Below are 26816 nucleotides of genomic sequence, written 5' to 3' on the forward strand. Positions count from 1 at the left end.
AAAAACCACAGTGTGTTAAATACATTCTTTTTTTTTTTTTTTTTTTTTTTTTCTGTGAGATAAACTAACTTGGAAGTATCCTCTTCACTCTGCATTTTTGGAGGGTTGAGAAGAGAGCAAATTTTAAATTCTGCTCAAAATAATTATCTCATATTAAGCAGTTTTGCAAATGAGTAGATTAAATATGACAGGCATGTTAATTCCAAATTATCAACACTGATCCAGGTCTTTAAGCAATTTGGATTTGCAAATGATCACAAAATGATTTCACTAGTATTTATATTATACCAAATTAATTGAACTACAAAGCAAAGATTAAGTTTTTGAAATGAGAGCTTTAAAAGTTAGAAAATACATTATGCCTATACTTTTAAAACACATCTCTATCCTTGTCCAATCTTTGTCTTCTGTTTTAATACTCCGCAAAAATCCTTCTCTGTTTCTCTTTATTTCTTTGAACACTACCAAATTCTTGGAAAAGTATACCCCACTCTAAGATTTCATGTTTCCTCAGCTGACACACTTTGTTTTCCTTCAATCTCAACCCAGCTTTTTTTGGTTGTTGATCTTCAGTTTCTCTGTCACTCAGGGCTGGTACCAAAGGTATCATTCAAGTGATACACAGCATGAAAACATTTAGACTGTTTATTTAATGCTTAAATAAAATACCATTAAGTCACAAATAGGGATACATAATAGAAAATGAAGCCCATAATTTGCATTATCTTCTGACAAACTGGCTAAATTGCATCAGAATTTTTATGTACATCAAATCACTAAAAAAAAAAAAAAAAAAAAAAAAAATTAAGACAGTTGTGGACATCAGTCTTCAAAATTAGGGATACCTGATATCCCATTAAATCTCAAATTTTTGACTTACATAAAGTTTAATGACATTTAAACAGAAAACCCAGTTCCTAGCTTTTCAGAAATCCCATTCTACCATGCAATTAGGGAAGTACATCTCTCAAAAAATTAAAATAATCGAGCGATTATACTGCAATGTTTTTGAAACCACTCATAGTTCATAGCTTGCAACTTTTTCAGAAAACGTTAAATATCACAATATTATTCTATTAGCATTTGTTTTTTTTCCTTTCATTTTCTCCCTCCCCAATTACAGCATTGTGTATAAGTAATAATGTCTATGTTTTAGTCACAGACTTTAGTTCTCATTGTACGGTGGGTCAAACATGATGTTTTATCTATTTTTTCATTACAAAGTGAGTTGTATCAGTATGCATACATCTCATAACTTTACAAATTGATTGAGATATTAAAGAATTAAAAAAGAGAAAGCTGTGCTGTCACTGAGCACGTATATTCCAGAGATGCTTATCTTACTACCAGCACACAAAGCAAATTCACTTCAACTAGTGAAACCTGAGATAAAGCACAACACAGCTAAAAATACATGGCAATCATCTAAATCTATGATTATTTTAAGAAAATTATATAACACAGACAAGTGAGAGAAAAGCTTTGAGCAATTATAGAGGTATTATTGTATTGAGTGGATCTGGAACATGAATGGTTTGTATTTTTCTGTGATTCTAACCTGTTTAGTTTGAAAGTATAATATAAAATTTCATTTTGATTTTCAATTTATTTAAAAAATAAGATACACTTGAGTAGACAAAGCATAGGAAAGTAAGCTAGGTTATAATTTGTGCAGTTTTGTCATGATTAGTGAAGACTTCAGTTATAAAGATAATGCTGATTTCTTGAATCACGATTGAGGTGCATAGGTTCCGTGAGACAGAAGATGGCAGAAATTAATTGAAATTAATTGAAATTAATTACACTGAACAGCTATAAGTATACAAGTGGGAAAAACAGTCTTTTAAATTTATATTAACCAGGTACATCTGAACAAATCTAGCTTGTCTTTATTGGATCTGAGTTTCAGTGACATATCAAAATAAAACAATGGTTTTCATGTTAAGTGAGCAAATTTGACTGCAGGTCACATGGGTGCTGTAGCCAGAAAGCAAACTACACAGTTAAAAAACAAACAAACAAACAACACTTTTCAGATTAGAGAGACAATTAATCATCTTCCTTGTCAGCTGTATTAAATAGCATGTATTTATGCTTCATCTCACACTTAGAAGACAGTTTTCCTAAGAAGAAACTTATTCATAATGGATGTTGTATCATGACACAAAATGGATTCTTGAGGACACCACATATAGAACTCTTGATTCACAGAAATCTGTGCAAATGTTTTTGAGGATTTGGAAATATTGCTTTTTGCAGAGTTGTATATTCTCAAATAATGCTTTGTTCATTTTCAGAAGTTCATCTTATATTTTTACATTTAGGTAGCAAGTACCTCAGTCTGCTCTGTGCTAACTAGATGAAAATATTTACCAACTTTGAAAAGCTGACATTTCAAAACTTTTAGTCTAATATCTATGGTTTGCTGTGAGCTAAATAAAAATAGTTACATCAGTATGTTCACATTGTTATTTGTTTGCCATCATGCTCATAACAATGACATTTGCCTTCTGTTTATAAACCTTAAAATAATCAGAAATAAAAGTAAAATAATTCAATTAAATCTCATTGTCTTTTTTTTTTTTTTTTTTTTTTTTTAATTGAGATACATAAACTGCCTCCTCTCTAAGTTCTAATAGAGCAACATGATACAATTTGGAAAAAAAGATTCTTGGCTTCTGTTCTCCCTGTTGCTGGCTGCTGCAGAAAGGAGTGTTTTCAGCAGGCAAAAACTGTCAGAAACACATAAGCTATGCTGGCAAGCAAGTTCACACTTGGCCTTTACCGGCTGATGCATCAAGCTAATAGATGGCCAAAAATATATTGCAACAAAATAAAAATTTATTGATCTTAAAAGAGGAAAAAGAACCCTCACACATGCCCTCCACCACACACACACACATAAGAAAGAGCTGCAAACTCAGAAGTAGAACTTAGAGAGAAGGGAATTAAAAAAGAAAAAATCAAGATCTTTAATATTCTTTTACCCATTTTTGCACTCTTCATTGTTGCTTGTTCCACTCTAGTCAAATACATCTTTCCTCAATTAATACCGAGCTCATTTGCTCCCCTTAAAGGACCTTCTTTTCTACAACACCCCAGGCATCAAGATTTTTTTTTTTTTTTCCCTGGGATGCTATATGAAGCTGCATGGAGCTGCAGAAGATATTAATCACAGCTGTTTTTTATAGCCTGTGGAACTGAAAGTTGTGTTTCTTCTTTTTATTTTATTTTTTTAAAAGCCAAGATCAAGTTGATCAAGTTTTGAAGATCAAGTTCAGCAGCAGTAGTATTTTATTAGACAATTAATTCAAGAAGTTCTAATGATTTTATAATTAGGGAAATGGTCTCTTGAATTCTATTTCTTGCTCTTATCAGAGATGTCAAAATCTAGAATTTAACAAAAAACCTAGTTCATTGACCTTTATGGTACCTGAACTTCTCCAATTTATTAAAAAGAATTTTATCTGCATTTTTAGGCAGTTTTAAGATTTGACTGATTATTTTTGTTGAACAAATATTTGAGATACTTAGCTATAAATTTTTTAAAAAACTTTAAGAAAAGCAGTATATACCCAACAGGTATGAAGATCAAACTCTCAAAATCATTTAAATGCTGCTGTCAAGCAATTCTGAAAGTTCTTCAGCTCGCCTATTTTATAATCCAAAAAAAGACTATTAATACACTATTATGCATGTCTGCCAAGAAATGCTAATGGTCCCCAAAGTCCATTAACAAGTAACATTGTCCATAAAAAGTCCATAACAAGTGTGCTTGATATTCAGCACTTGGGTTAACTAACGAGGTCAAAATTCTTAGGAGGATGAATTTTCATCAGGTAAACTGAGTCCATACTCCCAAATGTTCTGAGTTGAATGGTAAAAAGATCTCAAAGGCTCTGTTCTGATTGTATTTCTAATAGAAGAGGACACTAAGGAAAAAAAAAAAAAAATTAGTCTCAAATCCAATGAATCAGACTTTGCACAGATCAGGATGAAATTCTAGAAAAAGTGAATAGAATGAATTCCATTTCAGAAGTTGCCGACTTGTGGTGTTCATTGTTAACACCTCGTAAAAGTCTAGGTTAAACATATGTGGATTTCAATTATTAACTGATGCTGTGCATGTGTAATCAATTGGTTTATTGTTTTTTTCACTTTAAAAAGACTGTCTTTAGCACCAAGGAAAATAGTAAAATAGTAATAAGAAACATGACTAGAACATTTTAAAGAAGGAGGAAATTACTTTTAATTTTTTTTGGCTTTCCTCCCAAAAGCTAGTATTCTAAACTCAAAGGTCAAAGACCTGAAAGGACAAAGAGGATTCCCCCTCACTTCCCTCCACAGTGAACAAATATATTATAATTTTTTTCTTCTTCTTCTGTGCCTAAGGTTACAAATAACATTCAGGGGAGAAGTCGTATGCAGTGATAGTTTTATACATAAGCTCTTAGTAGTGAAAGTGTAACTAAGCCTATGAACTTCAAAAATACAAACATAAGACATAGCTATCTTGCACCTTCAGTCATTTATACTTAAAGGAAAGTCCATCACCAAGAAGTAGAAGGTCAAAAAATCCAAAAGATCCAAAACAAACAGATGACCATTCTAAGGCAAGAGATTTCCTACTCATATATATAGTACAATTTGATCAATGTTGCTTATTCTTGGAGGCTGTTCAGAGATTTTAGTCTTTTAGATGTCACTTAATTCAGAACTGACTTGTTTTTACTATCCAATGGTGGTTGTGTGGCTTTTGAGAAACAGCGACATTAGTTTTCTTTACTTACATTTTTTTTCTGTGGTTCCTGTAAGAATATTTTCTGAAACCATGATAAAGAAAAATGGATTTATCTTACTCCTTTGGTGCAGAAAAGTTGTATTACTGCTAGTTTACACAGAGGGAAGTCAAGAAAAGAGAATATGTGAAGACTCCTCACCCATTTATGTCAGTTGCTTTTGCAAGTGAGATGAGAAAAATAATTTTCACTAACCCAGCTGACTTTGTGCTAGAGCATTTTGTTTGGAGTACTTCCACACTTCTTTTTCTATTTTCTCTGTCATGATAGTTTTTTCCATCTGATATAAGAACAAAAGCAGCTGGATGCTTTAATGCATTCTACAGCTGCTGGGCTTTTGTCCATGCCTCAAAACTAGTAATCTATGGACAATGTTTCAGAAGTAGAATATAAGGTGCTGCTTTTAGACAATAAGAAGTGAGAAAAATGCAAAATTTTCCTCTAGACTTCAAGTTCTCAGCCTAAATGTTTATTTAAAAGTTCACTTTGCAACAAAGAGGAATAGCTGATGTGGCTGCTTGTTCTGGAAGTATATTTAGATTGTCTTGCAAGAAAACTTGCTGTTTTACAATAGCTACTGAAAACTTTCACTAGGATAGAAAAGATCACATGTGGAAATAATACAATAAGAACTAGAATAAGGTATTTTACTTCAGACTTGTTTCCAATGCTGTATAAGACACATAAATAGACTTTGGTTTTAACATAACTGAACAGTTCCATACTTTCATTTGTTTACAGCTAATTCTTTGAGTAGTTCCCATGCTAAGTACATCCTTTGCATTCAGTATGCCTTAGGAAAAAAGGTCTTGGCTACATATCAAGTGTCTGTTTAGCTCTTTGGAAGAGCTTATTTAGCGTATTTTCCTGCATAGTACATGGAGCTGCCAACCTCACAACATCCAATTTCCAATGAAAACTTTTTTAAAAATTGAATTTCTTATGTGACATTGTATGTCAAGCAGATCTTCAGCAAAGATATTGAAATTAAGTGGTAAACAGCATCCAACGTGAAAAGAACATCCTGTTTTTGTCAGCAACCAGAATGTGATAAGTTTTTGTCTTATTGTTTTTTGGGAAAAATTAGTGAATACTGAAATAAAATTAAGCTTCAAGCTTTAATTGCTGTCAAAGTATTTTCATTTTAATCATTCTTCTGAAAACACAGCAGACCTAGTCATCATAAAGTAGTTCATTTTTATGTGTGACCACAAATGTTTGGCTAAACCAATTTTTCATTAGCTCATTCTATTTGAACAGTTTAAGAGGGACTCATCAGCAGTTTGTTACTGCCCATTGTGCCTTTGCAAATTCTGCACTGCTATGGAGATATAATAAATATGCTATGACTGTGGAAGACAGACACACTTAAATCACCAACCACATCAGAGGAGAATAAGGTTTCTTCTAGAGAGTCATTAGAATGATTTGGGGATTTTTGAAACACTGCTTTTCTTCAGAGAAAAAAATAGAAAAAGAATTAAAGAAATTACAATCACCTACAAACTTAATAGGAAAATCAGCATCTCTAACACTGAAAAATGTAATTTCCATCTTCTGAGTTATGAAATGTATCTCCAAAATAGTTAATGATGTTCATAATATATTTATATTTTAAGAAAAAAAAATCTTTCAAAGTGTAAAAGGATGTTAGACATTTGAAAGTTAGTTGTATAAGCACTAGCTCTTTGCATTGGCTACCTTTATGATTAGTGAGATGAAACAGGTAGTTCAAAAGGATAGCTCATTCCAACTATATTAAGATCATTAGCTATCTCTCCACTGACCATGGAAGAAGTAGAAACAACTAGCTTGTTTTTGGACAACACATTTTAAAATATCCAAATATTCAATACATTAATTATACTCTATAATACTTGTGAAGAGTAAAATCAAATTTGTTCCCTGAAATTGCAAAATTGGCTAGTACAGAAAGTAACAAATATAATTTTATGACTGAATTTCACCAATTTGCCCAAAGGCCTATGATAACTCTGGAGTGGTACAGTTAAAAACAATAAATAATGATCCGAAGCAGACAACTACCAAATAGGCACACAAGAAGATAGTAATGTGATATGCTAGGAAGAGTATTGAAAATCCTCAAACATATTTTATGAAGATAATGAGTGTATAGTACATACATATAGGTCCCAATAAATGTAAAAGGTGAACTAAAAGAAATACAATTGCGTTTTTCATATATACTGTTAGTTTCTAAACTTATGGTAAGTGCTCAGAATTTGGACCAATGCATGTAAAGAGTTCAAAATAGACTTCAAATCAATGTTAACCGATAGTCAAAAGGCATGCACATTATTAGCTTGGAAATTCAGCTGGGACAAAACCCACATAAATAGAAGCTTGCTAACATGCAGCTGGAATGTCCTTGGGTTTCATTATTACACTTTCACACTCATATTTACAGTTATCCATATTCAATATGGATCTATATTTCATGTGTTCAGCCAACATTTGTGTGAGCTAAAGGTCCTTTGTGGAGCTGGTATTATTTCTATTAGTCACCACTAAAGAATTGCAGCAAAGAAAGGGTCCTTTTTGCAAAATAATCAACCTGAGACTGGTCATTGACTAAGGCAGAGGAACTGGGATGCTTTATTATCCCTGAAGTCCATCAAAAGTAGAGGTCTATTACTTATACCCCAAGAGTAGTGCTATGTGACCAAGGTGCAAATGTGCAAATAAACTGTTATTTCTGATCCGTGTTCTCAAAATAATTCTCAATGAAAATAACGTATCTTTTTCTAATAATCTCTCCCTCCTAAATTTCACTTAAATTATACATATTTGCTTTTAGACTAGCCAGTGTATACTTTTTATTCTCATTACATTAAATTTAGATACATTTTATCTTGAGACTTTTTCAGAACAAAAATGAAAATAGTTCAAAAATCTACCTTCATTTTGTAATCTAAAAAATCTGCCTGAATTTGACCGGTATTCAGAAATAATTTTAACCACTACTCACTTCCAGTTCCTTCAATGAATGTTTTGACTGTTAGTCAAAAAGATATTTTGCCCAGAAATAAAACACAATGAATCCACCATCAATAACTGTAAGAATAGAACATTTTTATTTCTGTTTTAGTTCTCAGTATGATAATTCAGGAAATAAGAATGCTGTACAAATGTGGTTTTTGTGTCTTAGATTGGGACAATAGTGACCTCCTCCACTGTACACCCACTCTATTTCACATTGTTATTGATTTATGTCATTCATATCTTTTGAAAGCGGAATAAATAGAAAAAACGAGATATGAAACCACAGCATAAAGCACCAGAGCTGTAAAAAGGTGATGTACCTGTGCCGTACATTGACACAGTAAGAGAGACATTTTGTTTTCAGTGTATCTAGTAATTAGTGTCTTAGAATAATTTCTGAAGGATTAAGTTAAGGAAAGAAACAGACATACACCATATGAGACAGTAGAAGACCACATGTGAGGTGATATAGGTTTACTTTTAAATACTTGAAAGATAAAAAATCCCCAGCTTGGAGTTGTTAGACAATTTGCAGCCTCAGAGAACAGTAAAAAAACTGAAAACAAAACACTGCTTTGGGCACAGGCAATGGGAAATAAATGTATATCCACATTCCTATTTTTAAGCTATATTGTGCTTTCTTAGCATGTGTATTACATAGAGAAAAAAAATAATACTCTTTAAATGTTTGGATAATTAGACTGCAAAAATGCTTGTTGACCCCTTCTGAGCATGCATTAAAGATGCCTGGTTACATTTCTGATTGGGATATACCATAAATTCTGACTGTCAAAGTGGAAAAGGAGACGATAATAAAATTATCTTCTCAACATTTCCACACTTACCACTATACAAGAAAGATAGAAGCCATAAGATTAAGGAGGTGAATATTTGACATGGCAAATGATACAAAGAAAGTGTTTTGATTCTGTGTCTAAACCAGTTAAAGCTTCCTCTGCAATTTAAAAGGTATATATTGTTTCAAGAAAGAAGTAGGCTAGAACAGTCTACAAAGCTTTACTACTAAAGAGAGCTAAAAGGTGGCAAAAGGGTGGGAAAAGGTGGCAAAAGCTTATAGTAGTCATGTTTGGGGCAAGAATTAAGATGTTACTAACAAAATTAATCAAAGCATTAAGAAGTATGGAGAAAATAAGTAAATTAGCTGTCCACTTACACACCTAAATACAATAAAAAGAAGCTTTGGAATACCCTATTTATAAGAATACATTGTTTCCCTTTTATATTATTGAAAGGAACTTTTTTTCTTAAACAGCATATCTTTTTCAGAGTTACAAGGTGCTTCTACAATATAAGCTTCATTAATTGGAAATTATTAAAGCCAATTTGAAGTAAATCCCACCCAAACAGTTTCATTATGCTTGTCAGGTCCTTATCATCAACTATTTCATTCTCACAAATCTGCTCCTAACTGGTCATGCTGCCTGCTAACCAGATTTTTAAATGTAAGGGGTGGGTTATTGTCAGAAATGGGTTAAGAGATTCTCTGGCTTCCATCACTATTGTTATGTTAGCTCCAGATGTCAAGTTCAGCTGAAGAAGTCAAAAGAGTAGGTTTCTGGGATGATGCCTTAGAAATACAAGATAACACTTCTTGTTTATTGAGAGGATTAGTAAGGGTCATATCCTAAATTAGAGGATATTATCTTCCAAAGCCTTTCAGCAGAATCTCTTAGAAAGACAACAAAGTAGACTACTGTGATACATCTATTAACTAAAGTAACAAAAAGTAAAAAATTAATGTCATTATCAAAAAACCTATCCTGGTAAAATTTACCATGAGAAACAATGATTCTGAAAAGAACTCATGGATAATGATGAATGAAATCTCAGTGCTGTGCTGTGCACAAAATAATAAAAAAAAAAATGTTATCCTTGGATGAGCAAAAAGGAGAATGCTGAGTAAAATTAAAGAGAACATATAACCTCTCATTTGACATTTGTTGACTACTACTGTAACAATGGTGTCCATAAATCAGAGAGAATGTTCATAGTATGAAGAGAACCTTATAATAAAAAAAGCTCAAAGAGCTACTGTAGCAACCTAGAAAGAATGTAAACTTGGAAACGAAAAGTAAGAGAGGGCTTTACATTATGATAGCCATCAACCAGAAGTTTTCCTTTGTTCTCTAGTTGTTATCAATGAATGTTGGTTAGTACAGACTAGAACCCCATGTACACTGTTTAAAAATGAGTAAATTAACTATTAGAAAAATTAACTGCTGTTATAATGGATTCTCTGTAACTTTGCATTTTTTATTCAATATTGTTTTCTAAAACAAATAGCAGTTCAAACAGGAATCAATTCAGATTCATCAAAATGCCAGGAAGTCCACCGAAAATAAAGTGGACTCCTTTGCATAGGCTGCATCTCCATTAAAGGATGTAAAACATCAGACAAGGTCTAAAGTAATGATATCTTTATTTACATCTCAGCTAAAGCTCCTTCTAATTTCTTGTTTTCCTTAGATGCCCAGATTCTCACTAACAGTAAGCAGTTCCATCCATCTGTCCCTCCAGTAGCAGTGATTGAAAAAGAGAAAACTCTGGATGATGCAAACAGAAAAAAACCCTGCATTTCAGTTCTATGCCTGCTATACCTGTCTCAGTAAGAGACCTTTCAGCTTATAGATTTTTATGATTAAGAGTTTGCTAAAAGAGCATATTAGGCAAACTAGGAAAAAATCAAATAAGATGTGTTAATGAAGGATTACAAAGTCCAATGGCACAAATATAATATGGAGCAGATGGATCTCTTCTCTTCTACCTTTTACATCTTGATTTTTGAAGGTAGAAATAATTGCTCTCAGAAAGCTAAGCTTTTATTTTATACTTCTACCTCCAAGTACTCCAGAACACAGTTATCACAAAGGTTCCGCAGCCTTGGAGCTCTCTACAGGACTATAGGCTTATTCAGAATGAGCTCAAGTTCTATGAGCATTACAGATTTTCGTAGTACACATGCACAACTATAGAGACCACATATTTTCACCTGACTGTTTTTACAATCTTGTCAAAGTTTTAATCTCCTTAATAATGCTAACAGGACACTTGAATTGATCCTGACTTGAATTCTGTTGCACATTTAGGAGTGAGTGATGCACATAACAGTTCACCTGAACAGGTGCAGGCCTGTGCTGGGCTGTGCCGTGCATGCAATGTGGCTTTCAGAACTGTATTGTGGTGCAAAAGTTCTTTGGCTGCAGAATAACCACAGCCAACTTGTAACAGAGCCTGAAGACAGATCCCACTTCATACCAATGATTACACCACCTGTGTGGCCTTACCTTTATTTAAAAGGGCAGCAAGAAGTTCTCATGAGAACATCCCTTAGGAACAGATTTGTTTTCTTGTAGGGAAATTATATAATATTATAGTACAGTGTAATACATAATAGCTCGAGTGACCACAACTGAGAGCTTCTTTCCATGGACAGCATCTGCACTGTCTGATGCTGCACAAATGTGGAGTGCCAAGCACCTGAAGGGATGCAAGATTTACTCACTACCTATATTCCTCTTCTTATTCTGTTTTATTAAAGGACTTATTCTGTTAAGCTGCTGTCAGGCCTTTCTTACTGAGATCTGGAGAGAATCCTGAACTGTCTCTCACCTCTTGTCAAAGCACTTTCTCCTCCCTGCCCCAGTACAGAAAATACTAGTTAAATGGGAAGTGTGGGTTATAGCCCTCTGCTCAAAGTGAGAATTATCAAAAAGGCAATCTAATGGGTGAAGGAAATTAATTAAAATAATATTTGCATTTCTTATTTTTCACTTAAGTCTTGTGCTGTTGAACAAGTAGGCAGGGCATAATGAGCAGCTGACTCTGAGATGGGTCAGGGAATTCTTTCATTTTACATTATTAAAATGTTCTATTAAAAGAAAATTGTATACTGCTCCATTATGTAAATCAGCATCCTCTAAAGCAGTGAGGGTAGCTAAACTCTAGAGGAACTACATTAACAGCAATTCTTTGAGGCACCTCTTAGACTTGGATTACCTCCAGGCTTAATTCAGTAGGATGATAATGTCATACTAGAAACAAACTTCATTATCTTCTGTGCATTCCCATATCTGATGTTGGGTGGTTTGTGGGAGCAGTGTCAAGGGATTATTCACCTGATACAGGAAGGGTATGCTCTAGGACACTAAAGGGCCCTTTACTGTCTTTCAGAAATTTGTTTTTCCTGAAAAATTTAGACTGCAGATTTAAAACATCAGGAGCTAGTAGAAGAAATTCTTAAAATTGCACATACAAAAGTATAACTGTGATTGTTTAATGGAACATGCATTAGCTCCAGTATGCTTGTAAGATTGGCTCTATTATTATTAGGTTTCTGAGTTAAAGCTGAAGAAAACTAGAAAACCTATAATTTAACAATATATCTGGTGAATTTTGAATCCTGTATCAAGAAAGCAAATGAACAAACACCCCGCCCACACACACCCAGCACTCTAGCTTTCAAAATTGTCTAGAACACATGTCTAACTATTCTTTTATACAAAAGAGCAGGCGTTTGTTTTGCCATATTGTACTACATCCTTGCCTCCAAATCACATTTAATTATAGAAATGGTAAGTTACAATACATGTCATATTTTTTCTTTTTTGATACCAAATAGAACTAATTCCAATCATATAGTTAGATTTCATCTACTTCGTGATCAGCCGCTTCTTAGTTTTTCTTGAATTATGCTTTCATTCATTAATAAGTTGGTTTATTTTTTTTTTATTTCTATGTCAAATCCTTATAAAATTTCTTTTACTAGAACACAGAGGAAAATATTTTGTTCTTTACATTTATTTATTTTAGAAAAATCATCTATCTGTGACTAATTTCTATTAAAAATGTGTTAAATAAGTTTAAGTCCTTGGTATTTGTACAATCTCTGAAAATTAAAAAAGTCAGCTGTTTTCTAGTGTCCTGTCCCAACAGATGAGATGAGGGATGAGTTAACTCTGAATGAGACACGTGCCCTGACTCAACAGATGAGATCAGGTGTGAGTTAACTCTTGGTAATTCTGTGCAGCAATGCAAAGTGAATGATAGACAGTCACTCTGGGGGTCCAATTATGAATTTACTAAAAGCAAAGTGGTAGAATACAAATTACAACAATTAGTGACTTGGCAAAAGTATGTTATAGTACCACAAAACTTATGAATACATTGACAGCAAAAACCCTTCTAAAAGCAGTGGATTGGCAACAATTAGTAACTGTAATGCAAAACTTAACAAGACTTTAGCAGCAGAACTTACAATGATATTACTTTTATATGTTTAAGAAAAAGGAAGAGAGAGAGAGAAGAGGAAAAATAAGATATCAGAAAGAGAAAGGAAGAGAGAGAGAGACAGAGAGGGAGAGTAAGATATCACCACTCCACAGGTACATCGGTCCCACGACGACCTCTGGAGAGGGGGACGTGTTGAAGATTTACACGCCGCCAACCTGTATCATACGTGAGGTTGTTTTATAACCCAGTTCATTTACATGAGAGATAGGAGGAGGTGGTTTGTCTCCTCCCTCTGCCTGCTCTTCATGCTAATTAGGAAGACTCTTCTAGAAATGAGTCTGGGGTCCTCAAACTAGCAGAAAGTTCATGGTATTGACCAGAAGTGAGTTGTCTTGCCCATCAGGGGTAGCTGTTGGTTCGTGGTTTCTTCTGGTAGTTGGTTGTCTGACAGATGGTTCATCTCTATCATCCCAATTAGGCCATGAGACCTTTTACAGCAACACTGTTAATTGTCCTTATCTTCCAAGGTGTCTGCCTCCATGGCCATAAACCTTTGGGAAAGATAAGATGAAGTGTCATCTATCTCTTCCTCCCAAAGCAACAAAAACCAGATGTTTAAGGCATAACAAGGTCTTTGTTCTGCTAAGCTTGGGGGGAGTGCTTCAAGGTTGTCACATCTAGGTATTACTGCAACTGAAAAATCACAGTATCTTTTCCTCTATTAAGCAGAACATTTGCAAAGTAGTTAAACTTTCACTATCAGAGTACATATTTATTGCATTCTTATGCAAGACGTCATGTACTTTTGAGTTTTGAATGTCAGTCTTACAGAATTATATATATGTCTAATTTTATCTGTATCTAATAATTCTATTGAATGGTTTAGATAACTTCAAAGATGTTAAAGTATCTTTTAAAATCCAATGGTGAGCAGTGTGAGTAAAGATAATTATTGATTTGCATGTAACTTTTTTTTAATGCATTAAAAATATACGTAACTGTTACATGTACATACGTATATGTGGGAATTGCAGGATGTGCGGTTCCAGCTAAAGGGCCTTGAACAGGTTATACAGAAGTATGTTTTTTATGAGTGTAAGGAGTGATAGACCAGGACAGTGAGAATGATCGCTCGGGCTGGAAAACTGCCCCTGTATATATGATATGTGACTGTTGTGCCAGGGCATGTGAATGAGTGGGTCGGAACGCCACCCACAAGATATGCATGGGAATGTGACTGAAAAGAGTCACAACATGAGTGTGGTGTGTTTGGGATAACATTTTTGAAAAAATATCCTGTCTAATCTCTTGGTCCAGCCCTGCATCTGTAAACCTATAAATTGAGAACTGTTGATAAAAGCCTGGCTCGCTCTGCCTGACTCTGCTCTTGCTGCTAACAAGAACTCTGTGCCTGTGTGTCTCTGTCTGTGTCTGTATGAATCACTCCTCATCACCGCACATATATATGTATGTAGATGTGTGCATGTATATAGATACACACATGTACACACAAACACACACATGTTGTAGTTCTCCAATTGGACAGCAGATGGTAATGCATACTGGAGCAGATACAAAGCATTACAAGCCTTCTATGATCAGAATCATTGCAATGGAGGTGAGAAATCTGAATAAGAAAATACCATCACCTTTGGTCTGTAGCATATTACCCAGTTCCATAATCACAGAGGCCCACCCAGCTTTACTTTGCAGTTCTGCTCAAAGACAGAGTCATGACTGCAGTCACAAGGAGAAAAAAAAGAATGTTTAAAGAAGCATACAGAGGTCCAGTGAGATTAGAAGAGTGGGTGGTAAAAGGTAGAGGAGAATGTTACAACTCCTGAGGAAAAAAAAAAAATACATAGAATACATAGATGTATATTTACTTATTTAATGGAAATTCAGGTAATTAAATGGATTGCATGAAGATCAGCACACCACACACGACTTTTTCTGTCATCTCTAAAACTTCAATTTTCCGAGAGGTTATCTGCAATTACATGCTGAATTTGTCAATTAGCATACTTTCTATGAACAATATCAATAATTCACATATATCACAGCAAAAAAAAAAAAAAAATAATTAAACAATTTCAGAGATCTCTGTTCAGTATTTAAGACATTCCTATCTCATAGGTGGGTACTACAGAAGTTATTTCATTTGACACAACCAGGTCAGGTGGTCTAACAGTGCATTCTAATAGCTAAGCCAAAGTTCGATGTGTTTTTAAAGGTGCTACTGAAAACAGAACAACACTAAATAGCCCAAAGAATATTAACTGACAATTTACTAGATATTTTAACATAAGATACTATGAAAAAGAACTCCATGAATGCATAAGTTTAAGGGAATTCTGTTATCGTGTTTTTTAAAAATTCTAAAAATAAAATAATTTTTTAAAACTCCAGACAAACCAACATCTTCCCAGTAATCAAACTATAATTTTTCTGTTTGTACAGCAGATGTGAGAACAGACTAATTTTCTGAGGACTGTGAAGGAAATCATTACAGGGTTTGAAGAATTGAGAGAGTTCCCTTAAAAAGTACCATTTAAAACCAGCAATTTTGCAGAGGTTTTGTAGATTTTCACTTTATCTGGTAGTTTGAGCAATGGGCTTTGAAAAGTCACTACTATCACATGGAATGTGATTTAATTTTATAAAACTACAACTAGTAAGTGTTACTTATTTCATGTTGCCCTTTCTTATTTCTTGAATTTTGGTTTGTGATGCCACACAAAGTCTGCATTATTAACCTGGAGGGAATTATAGGATATAACTACTGTTCAGAGACAGTGTCGAGGGTTAAGATTGCGGGGTGACAATAAAACCCTGGCAGATGTATTGTTAACCCCCTCTCCCCCCCCCACTTCCCGCTTTTGCCCCTCCCTCTCCCCCCTTCCACTCAGCACAGGCGATCGGGAGGGAAAGAAGGACAGAGAGAAGAGAGTTGGAAAAAATTAAAGATGTTTTACTAATGCTACTAATAAGAATAGAGAAAATAATACAAAATATACAAAACCAATCTTGAAAGTCTCAGCAACTGCAGAGCCGGCACCCAAAGTCCTGGGTTAGACTCCGCAGCCAACTGGAGCTGGATTCAGCCTCTCACTAGGCCTCAGTTCTCAGGGATGAGTAGCAAGGTCCTCTCCTAATGTCAGCCATAAGGAGAAAAGGAAAAAGGGAAAAGGGACGAGATCCTCGTGATCTCCCACTTTTATATGAAGTATTCACGTGAATGGAATGTTATACACCGTTGGTCAGTTTCTTAGTCACTTGTTTCTCGTCGCCCCTCTCGCGAGATGTCCATCCATGCTTATCAATAAGTTTGCATTCTATTGCTAGGTTTACCAAAACATGTGTCTGGTTCTCCAGGAAAATGCAGTTAATATGAAGGCTTTAGCTGACAGGCAAAATTCACTGAAAGAGAAACTTGTTTTTAACAAAACCAGGACATACAGAAAATGGAAACCCTGTAAAACCTGATGGTTAAAAGTTACAGATTGCATTGACACTCCTGATACAGACCAAAAAGTATTAAGAAATTGCGTGTAATCTTGTCATTTAACTTCTACTAAAACTGCTGAGCTTTTAGCAATGTTTTCCTATCATACACATCTATACTCCACATACAGGCGCAACCATGTACTATTGGTCCATCCAATCTTCATTTATCCTCTAAGTTTTAAGACTATTTATTTAAAACAAATAACACAAAACCAACAACAACAACTACACAGCACCTCCATCCCCATCCCCAAAAAACTAAACAAAAAAAAAATCCAAACACAAACAAACAGAAAACCCCACTACTCACAGTTTTAAATTGATACGCATGTAATTGTTTCTTAAAAAAGAAACATATAGCTCTGGTTCACTAGAGGAACCTGTGCTGAGTAATCAGAAGGCTGTATTTGCAGTGTAAAATGAAGGGAAAAGATTGGTGTGTGCAATGACATATTTAAAGCAGAGGTTGAACTTTGATGCATTTCACAGTGAGATTTAGTATGTTCATTGCTTAATAGTACCTGACTTCACTTTCCTCCTGCCTCAAGAGAGAGAGAAAATACAAAGGGGCAGGAACGGGAGATGAAATCAGGAAAATATATCAAAATGATTATTTTTACTTCTTTGCTTTATATTCTTCTCCAGTTATCAGCACATGTCCTTCCTGCTTCAGGATCTTAGTAACATTGAGGGTATTTTTCCAAAATGAAAATGAAGGTAACAGACAGAGGACAACAGCTCTGCCCACTGGTCTATTTGTGTGAGTGGCCTATGTTATCTTGTTCATGTTGAACTAAAGCATACTAGAGTAATAATGAATGACAACCTGCTTTTTCCACAGATCTGTCCTATAATAAGAATATTTTACTTCTCAGAACTCAAGCTTCCTAAATTGGAGACTTGTGTTGTGATAGGTGAGCAAATACTGAATCTTCTGAGACACAGACTCACAAACTCTCAACATCTAAATCTCTCCAAAATACTTAAGGCTGGGGCAGATATTTTGCACATGGCTAAGCACTCCACTGCTGGACAATTCCACAGTGAATTGGTTTTGACTATGTAACCTGAAGTAAATCATAGAACTGCTTAGATTTACAACATGGGGTCAGCCACTTAGACTGCTCATATAGGCAACTTTGATTCTTTTTTCTTCACCCGTACCTTCCTAGCTGCTCAGAGGCACAGTCCAAAGAATTTACCTCAATTCTTGTGCAGATTAAAAAACAAACAAACAAAAAAACCCACAAATAAACACTAACCTAAGCTAAACTTATAAAGCGGAAAACTATTCACAATAGTTATGAAGTGAAAAGCTCACTAAAGATGACCAATTGTGATGTTGTAATTTTTGAGGATGGCAAGATTTTGAAAGACAGGGCAATGTTCTTTAATTTCAGGCTTGTGATATAAAGCAAAAATCATGGATCTGAGTGTGGTGTTCATTTATGTGCAAATGTCGTTGCTAAATTATTCTTTGCTGTGGATCATTAGGGAGTTTTATGTCCATAGAGAAAGTAAGAGTTTTGCAGCAAAAATAATTACATTTTGACATAGACATTGTTTTGGTCTGCTAGTTTCTAGACCACATTTTGTACCTTAAAATAAATAGCAGGTACAACAGGCTTTCAGTGAAATAGGAAAGGCCATTCCTTCAGGTAATGCGTTTCTGATGATCCATGAAAAAGGTTTGTAATGAGCTGGCGATTCACATTGATTATCATTAAAAATCAGCGCGAACACACAAACAGTGTTGTAATGTTTTCACTGTTAAGTGACACCCACAGCTGTGATGTTGATCAGAAGCAGAACATGTGTCTCCCTGAAAGTGAGGTATGAATTTCAGAAACTACACGTCTCTGTTATTTTCTGTTCAGAAGCAGTATCAGGTACATGAAGATTTGGGAAATAATAAGCTTTTTTCTTTCTCATTTTAGAATTATGTTTTAGAAATATGTTGAAATCACTACCTTGTATTCAGCACACTGAAATGTCAGGTTACTAACTCACCAGTAGGCAGCAGTATTTCTGCATTACATGATATTAGGATGCTGATAACTGATTGTGTTTTCATCTTCCATCACTCAGCCGTAGATCTTCATAAGAATAATCCACATCTCTCTGTCACACTGTCCGCTAACTGTATCGATTGCTGGCTTTCTAAATACTGAGACCTGCTGTTTTCAGGAGACTTGGTGGTAAAACTGATGAAAAATAGTTTTTGGGAGATCAGGCCCCCTTTTTATAACTTAAACAACTTAATCAGCCTGTGATTAGAGAACAGTATCATCGCTTGCATTTCCCTGCTACTGCTCTGAAACCAGCAGCTTGTTGTGTCAGTAATACAGTGGAGCGCTTTGATAGTTTCTGCTGCATCCAGCAGTTACTCAGTATCAACTCCAAGCCAAAGAAACAGAGGTAAAGGACAGAGCAGTTGCCTGAATTAGCATTTTCAAAAGCTGTACAACTTCAAATGCCATAAGATTCCCCATGATCTGAAGCTGAGAATCAGAACAAGAACACACAATAGGTAATAGGGAAACAGATAATATGGTGGGGTAGGACGGTGATGTACCATATCTAATCCTTAACAGGTAGGAAAGTATGATTAGATACTAATTGGTGAAAAAATTAACTCATTTTAGAAAATAACAGTCCTTCTGCAAGCTGTTACCATACTAAATATGCATGTTAAGTTACAGTATCTAACTCTGTTTTGCCAGCTTGTTAGAATACCCAAACAAAACAAAACAATCTTCCTCTTCCTTCACCCTTAAAAGTTATCCTTGAAGTACCTTTATTGAAGACAATTTCACTGGTAAGGCAGGTTACTTTGCACGACCCTGTATCACAGCTCTCTGTAATGGATTATTGCCTCTCACGTGAACATTATAGACAGTGAGAGATAATAAGGTGCAACAGAGGAATCCAGTGCATCTTAAAATGCGCTACACTTTAAATAAAGTAGGATACCATAAAGAAAGTGTGTCTCCTGTCAACAGAAGCATGGGCAGGCAAAGAAATTAACAAGGTACATTGACTTAGAGCATAAAAATGTGATATCCTTCATTTTTTGGTCTTCCATTTTCCCCTCATGTTGATCTTTTTCACTCATACTGAATAAAGAATTGTACTATAAAACATGCAAGAGAAGAGTTCTGACTCATTGGCCCCTGAAATATTTTGTCTGACAGTGGTTATCTGTTCAAATTTCTTTGTTTCTACAAGCATAAAAGATGTTTGGGCTCAGTCACCAATAACCTCTTGACAAGTGATTAAAAAAACACCAATACAATAAATTGTATTCATTGTGTGATACCTACAATTATTTGTCTGCAAGCTTGTGCTTCAGAAATAGGACATTAACTTAAAGACTGTTCTTACAATTTGGGTGTCAGCACAAAACACAAATGCACACAGAGCAAAAATCATGTATGAATTGACCTAATGTTTTCGTTTGTTTTGAATCAGTGAAACATCAGACCATCTATGCAGTATCCACAGTATCTTTCTGAATGGAGAGAAAGAAGTAATGTATTTTAGTGATTTAGGCTTTTAAACTGTATATGTAGGCACTTAACTAAATCAAAGGGGCTTCGTTGAGAAATTCTTTCTAGCATAAAACGTGCATGTTATTATTATTTCATTACTAACAGAACCAATAACAATTTAAATTTTAAAACATTTCAGTGGTGTGTTTCGTGTAAACGATCAATTCAAAACCTTTTACTGCTTTTTCTAGCACTGTTTATGCCTCCCTGCACCAGCCTGCCATTCAGAGACATTAGGCAGGCAAACTGACACCAAACAAAAAGCACCATCTATGCAGTCACCACAATCAGCTCCTTTGAATGCAACACAGGTCATCACACATATTGATTAGATGGCAATGTTTTGTGCTAAGCTAAATTCCACAGGAATATAATTAGTGGTGCTCAAAGTACCTTTATGCATTGTTGAGAGTCCTCTCAGGTTAATGAAATGGAAGAATGGACAGTTTCTGACTCCAACCAGTTATGATTTAATGTATGTGCACATCCTGCAGGATTATGACAGTTTTAGGTATCCAAGTAGGTGGATCTGTAGGTGCCTGAAGGAGTTTTTCTAGCACAAAACTAGACACCTAGGAACAGAGAATTTTGTGGAGTGCTATGATCACATTTATGTAATATTTTAATTGTAAAATGAATTAAAGCAAAAGGTTCTTTTTAGTTTTCCAAAGGAAGATAATTCAGAACTAGGAATATGAAATAATAGTAATGCAATACAACACAGTAATATTACTGAGTGAATACAGAAAAATTTAAAAATTTACAAGTAAGTCTAAACCATTCTTAATTTTATCCTATATTGATAAGTTTTAAACCTAATTCTGAAATGTAATTAAATACTAGTTTGTATTAGCAGTAATTTTTCAATTATAAAATTTTCTTTTACTGGGCCTTTATTGTGAATTTTAATATCAGATTTTCCTACTAGATGTACTACTACTTGTTTAAAATCTCTATAGTTGTTAATGGATGTCCAGCAAATATATCATTTTGATTTTTTTTTTTTTTAATAAAAGAATGATGATTTTTTTTCTTTAAAGTATAAGTAGATTATAGATCTGTTTGGTTGTAGTGGCTTCTCCATTCTCCTGTATTCACAATAGTCAAATGAAATGTAAGAATAATAACAATTCCAGACCATGAATTCAAGTTCATACAAAGTTTTTGCTGCTTTGGCTTTGATGAAGTGACAATATGAATAAAATATAAATGCAAGTGAGCTCCCTGAAGCAGTTTTCTTAGATGTATACAAGTATCTAAGCCCTTCATAATGCTCATCACTTTTCTGATGTCTTCCTCATACCATCTGAAGTAGGGCACATGATGAAGGAAGTTCTAAAATCCCAGTCCTGTAAACTACACTCAATAATGTTATGTCAATCTCTACAGATATATTTTTGAATTTCCAGACTATTCAATTATTTTGCCAACCAAAATGTAATATCAAATGCTTTACCATGGAAATGTTATTGCATCTTTTCTATTAATAAATTTACCTTACACTTTTTATGTTAGCTTAATAACAGATTTTGAAAAAATCATGGAATGTTAAATGAATAAAATCTGTCAAAGTGCTGTGATTTGTGGATATGTGGAATACTTCCTTTGTTCATAGGAAAATTTAAAAAAAAACCAAAACACAGGTGCATAGTGTTCAAAAGAAGAGATGATCTTATGCTGTAAGAATGCCTTTATGTAGTAATAAAATCTCCATCATGTGTATACTACCATATACTACCTTGTCAGAAGTTATATTCTGTTGAGAAAATTATGAAAATGGAAAACAGTGGTCAAAAGCACTTAAACTTGTGTCACGGAATATTACATGGAGGCACCCCGAGGTTAATTTAAGGGACAACAGAGTCCAAAACAACTTTTATTAAACCGGTGAGAAACAGGGTTTTAGCACTCCACAAGTGACTTAAATAAAGGTTTGGATATCAGTTGAGGAAATAATTTAAAGGGGCAGCAACTAATACAACAGGCGGTCCACAGTGTGCATGCACGTGGCTTCACTCGAAACAATGCCGGAGCCGGCCCTGAGCCCCAGAGAAATACACGCTTGCCTAAACACGGTGCAGGATTATTTTTTAAAGAGATACACGTACTCGTAGTGAGTACGGGAAGTGTACGCTCGCGATTCCGCGAGGGTAAATTTATAATACACTCACAATCCTGCAAGGGTTAATTTACTTACACATGCAAGTGTGCACGGAATCCTACACGTGCTTATGTGGAAGCACGGGAGGAAAATACACTCGCGATTGTGCGAGGGGCTCTCAGCGGCCACTCGCGACTGTGCGAGGATTAATTTAAAGTACACGTGCAAATGTGCACGGAAAATACATGTGCAAATGTGCACGAAAAGGAAAATACACTCGCGACTGTGCGAGGGGCTCTCAGCGGCCACTCGCGATTGTGCGAGGAAATAATTTAAAGTACATGTGCAAATGTGCACGAAAAGTATAAATATACTCGCAATCCTGTGAGAAGTTTTACTTACGTGGCGGCACGGCAAGCGGAGTCTCCATCCCGGGGAGCGGGGGGGGCCCGTGGCTCCCGGCGGCAGTGGCTAAACTCGTGCTCCGAGGGACCCGCACAATGGGCGGAGTCGCCGACGAGAATCCCGTTTTTATACTGGCTGATCAGATCTGACTTGTAGGCATTCTAGAAGCTTCTCTGCACCCCCACACTGGAGTGGGTGCCCCTGAAGCCTCCAAAACATCCTCCACACTGGCTCCTTGACACTCCCTCCTCATAATGGCCCTGCCCAGGGTGCTCTGGGGCCAAACAAAAGAAGCTGTTAGCCTCAAGTAGCAGAGAAAGAGGGAGATGCTGCCCACTCCTTCCAAACTGAAGGGGGGGAGGGGGAGAGAGGAGGGGGTTGCATTCTGCCACAACTTGCTAACAGTTATTTGCAGATGAAACAATAGGACTGATTAATTCAAGCATTTTAAAATTTTCCCCAGTGTCAAAAAACCCTACTGTTTTGTCATCCTACACTATTTTTATCCTACACTATTTACAACATATGAGTGTAGCATTTAGCCTAATTTTTTCCTTGTACAGGATACTGGAAAGACTGTGGTGTTCTCTCTCTATGACTGTTCAATAAACAAACAAACAAATAAAAACAACCACCAAAAAACATTAAGAGAAACCACACACAAAACCCCAACACTCTAGCTGGACACTGACGTGATACTGCCATACATTGAGGCTAACATAAACATCTTTTCAGCCAACGACAGTTTTGAATAAGGCTAAATTGAGAATTTGCTTCAGTAAAACACCTTTCGTATATAAAGTGCACTAAAATGAAAGAAATAGTGGTGAATCATTCAATATAGTGGCAAGTGAAGCACTTTGTACCTGTTTTGTCCTTGAAGTGCCGAGAACCATTTTAGAAACCCCAAATGCAATGACTGTTGTGATAAATTTCTGGAAGAAGTTTAAAACAGAAAAAAACTGTGGCAGGAAGCTCTGTCTATTTCTTAAATATACTAAGGACCACCAAAAAAACTCAAGGATAATGAGGACATAACGAGGTGAATAGATGATGGCAAAGCAGTGGATGTGGTCTACCTTGACTTCAGTAAAGCATTTGACACAGTCTCCTACAGCATCCTTGCTGCTAAACTGAGGAAGTGGGGTCTAGACCATCAGGTAATGAGGTGGACTGTGAACTGGCTGAAGGATAGAAGCCAGAGAGTCGGGGTCAATGGAGCAGAGTCTAGTTGGAGGCCTGTATCTAGTGGAGTCCCTCAAGGGTCAGTACTGGGACCAGTATTATTCAATATATTCATCAATTACTTGGATGCGGGAATAGAGTGTACTATCAGCACATTTGCTGATGACACCAAACTGGGAGGAGTGGCTGACATGCCAGAACGCTGTGCTGCCATCCAGCGAGACCTGGACAGGCTGGAGCGTAGGGCAGGGAAAAATTTAATGAAATATAACAAAGGCAAGTGTAGAGTATTGCATCTGGGTAGGAACAACCCCAGGTTCCAGTATAAGTTGGGGAATGACCTAGTAGAGAGCAGTGTAGGGGAAAGGGACCTGGGCGTCCTGGTGGACAGCAGGATGACCATGAGTCAGCACTGTGCCCTTGTGGCCAAGAAGGTCAATGGCATCCTAGGGCGTATTAGAAGTGGGGCGGTTAGTAGGTCGAGAGAGGTTCTCCTTCCCCTCTACTCTGCCCTGGTGAGACCACATCTGGAATATTGTGTCCAGTTCAGGGCCCTTCAGTTCAAGAAGGACAGGGAACTGCTGGAGAGAGCCCAGCACAGAGCAACAAAGATGATTAAGGTTGTGGAGCATCTTTCTTATGAGGAAAGGCTGAGGGAGCTGGGTGTCTCTAGTTTGGAGAAGAGGAGACTGAGGTGTGACCTCATTAATGTTTACCGATATATAAAGGGTGAGTGTCACGAGGATAGAACCAGGCTTTTCTCAGTGACAAACAATAATAAGACAAGGGGTAATGGATACAAACTGGAACACAAGAGGTTACACTTCAATGTGAGAAGAAACTTCTTCTCAGTAAGGGTGACAGAACACTGGAACAGGCTGCCCAGGGAGGTGGTGGAGTTTCCTTCTCTGGAGACATTCAAAACCCACCTGGACACATTCCTGTGTAACCTCATCTAAGTGTTCTTGGTCCAGCAGGGGCATTGGACTAGATGATCTTTTGAGGTCCCTTCCAATCCCTAACATTCTATGATTCTATATGACAAGTTTTAGGTCTGATATGTTAACACATATTTAGCATTTCCTGTCTATATGTGTTGACAATTGTGAAGAGAGTGTGTAGCTTATAAATAAGGAATATCTATTAAAATATGTATAGAAATATGGCTTCTAATCTGAACGTATACAAAAGCATTATCTCAGATTTACCTGAAAAAGGTGGGCTTTTGGATGTTGGCAGTTGTGGAGCTCCTGGTGCTAAAATACTGTCATTCTTAGAAGTGGTTAAGGTGATGCTAGAATTTAGGACCACTGTTTGCATCCATTTGGTTCCTGAATGATATCAACATTTTTATTTTTAGATTGTTTTATCAGTAGGGGGACAAAAACCTCTAATTGAAAAGCTAAACAAAATCTTCCTACTTGACTGACCTTTTTTTTTTTTTTTTGAATGTGACTTATCAATTTCCTCTTTAAACGTTTGATAGCAAAATTGTACATATCATTTGAGAAACAGTTACAGTAGAACTAAGAAAAGAGGCAACAGGAGTCTACTGAGTGCTATTTTCTGGTTTATATATCCAGAAAATACGTTTGACTTCTAAGCATTGCACAAGAAGCTCACATTCCAGCAAAAATATGAAATTCCTTAAATGAACATATGTATATATTTGAGAAAGAGGAATTACTTGAGACAATGCTTACAAAAGACCACTAGTATGGTCCTTGGAAAGCTGCTCATTCAAGGCCTCACTCATTTTACATTATTCTTGAAAATGAAAGATGGAGGAGTAATAGACTTTCTTCTCCTGCTGTCATCCTTGGCACCCAGCTCAATTTACTTTGCAGGGCAGCCACTTTTACTCTTTCTTGGCAATAGCCTCTTGCCTCATAATTTTGAGAGATAAAAATGAGACCTATTGAACACTACAAGATAAAGCATGAAAATAATAATTTTTGCTGCCTTAGTTTTTGAATACTAAGTGTTAAATAATAGTTCTATACCTTAAAATCCAATGTATGCAGACAGCTGCCATTGTTAGGACTTAAAGCCAATGACTGTCTACCTTCTGAAATTGTCACATTTATGAGTTTTAGAACAACAAAATTCTAACGTGCCTAACTGCTTTAGAAAATGAATTAACAAAATTTGCCCAGGAACATAAAAACCTACATGCCTGAAGTAGACATCTCTCAAGATATTAAGCTATATCTGATTTTAATGGAAGTGAGGAATTTTTACCTCCTCTTAGAAAAATGAGCAATGAAAAAGTGACTTCTTTAAGCTCTCAGGTTAAGTTAGTTGCCAGTAATTTAAAACACTAAACACAAAATCATATTTTTCATCTGCAGGAAAGGTTGTCTAATTTACTATGATCTCTGTAAATATGCTCAGAGCAGGCCTCCTGTGTCAGTGGCTAAGCTAAGAAGGACAAGTAGACCTAGATGGCAAAAGCAAAGGCCTCTCCTTCAGCTACAATTTTTCCTGCACTTAAATAGTAACTGAAATAAAATATTTTGCATGACAGCACTTATTACAACAGAAACTGACCCCTTCTGTGCATCTTGAGTTATTATATTGAAAAGTATGCTCATGCGTGTGTATGAAAACAAATTTCAAAAATAAAAACTTAAAAAATCAATAATAAATTCATTAGAACTTTTTATTTGTTAGTGATAAATATTCATTTCAGGGTCAGTTCAGTCTGGGTAAACATAAAGAACAGCAGCTGACATTATCCAAATAGCTCAAACCTCATGACCTGTAAAACTGAATAAGAAATTTATGAGGTCAGATTTTATTTTGTAAATATAAGTCCCTTTTGAGAAGAATTAGAGAGGTAGATGAAAATACTAAAAAATAAAATAAGAAAAAGAATTTTTAAACCCAAGGAAAGTGTCAGAGCTTGTTTGTAGCAGTTTGATTTCCATCTTTTATCTTTAGACCATTAAATCTGGGGAGTAATTTTTTTTAAAGTAGCCATTGCTTCAACAAGGCTAGCTGCTTGTGAGAGGT

The 26816-nt window shown here is 35.6% G+C and overlaps 1 long non-coding RNA gene across 1 annotated transcript in view; it reads right to left on the minus strand.

Moving 5' to 3' along the window:
• Positions 1-22320: 22320 nt before the first annotated feature.
• LOC309442355 overlaps positions 22321-26816 on the minus strand; it is an 869094-nt gene continuing 864598 nt past the window's right edge. The window contains exon 3 of the long non-coding RNA XR_014184592.1: positions 22321-22487. This is a non-coding gene — a long non-coding RNA (uncharacterized lncRNA). The remainder of the gene's footprint in view (positions 22488-26816) is intronic.

Source organism: Streptopelia decaocto (assembly GCF_964273445.1).
Source record: "Streptopelia decaocto genome assembly, chromosome: 7".
Lineage (NCBI taxonomy): Eukaryota > Metazoa > Chordata > Aves > Columbiformes > Columbidae > Streptopelia > Streptopelia decaocto.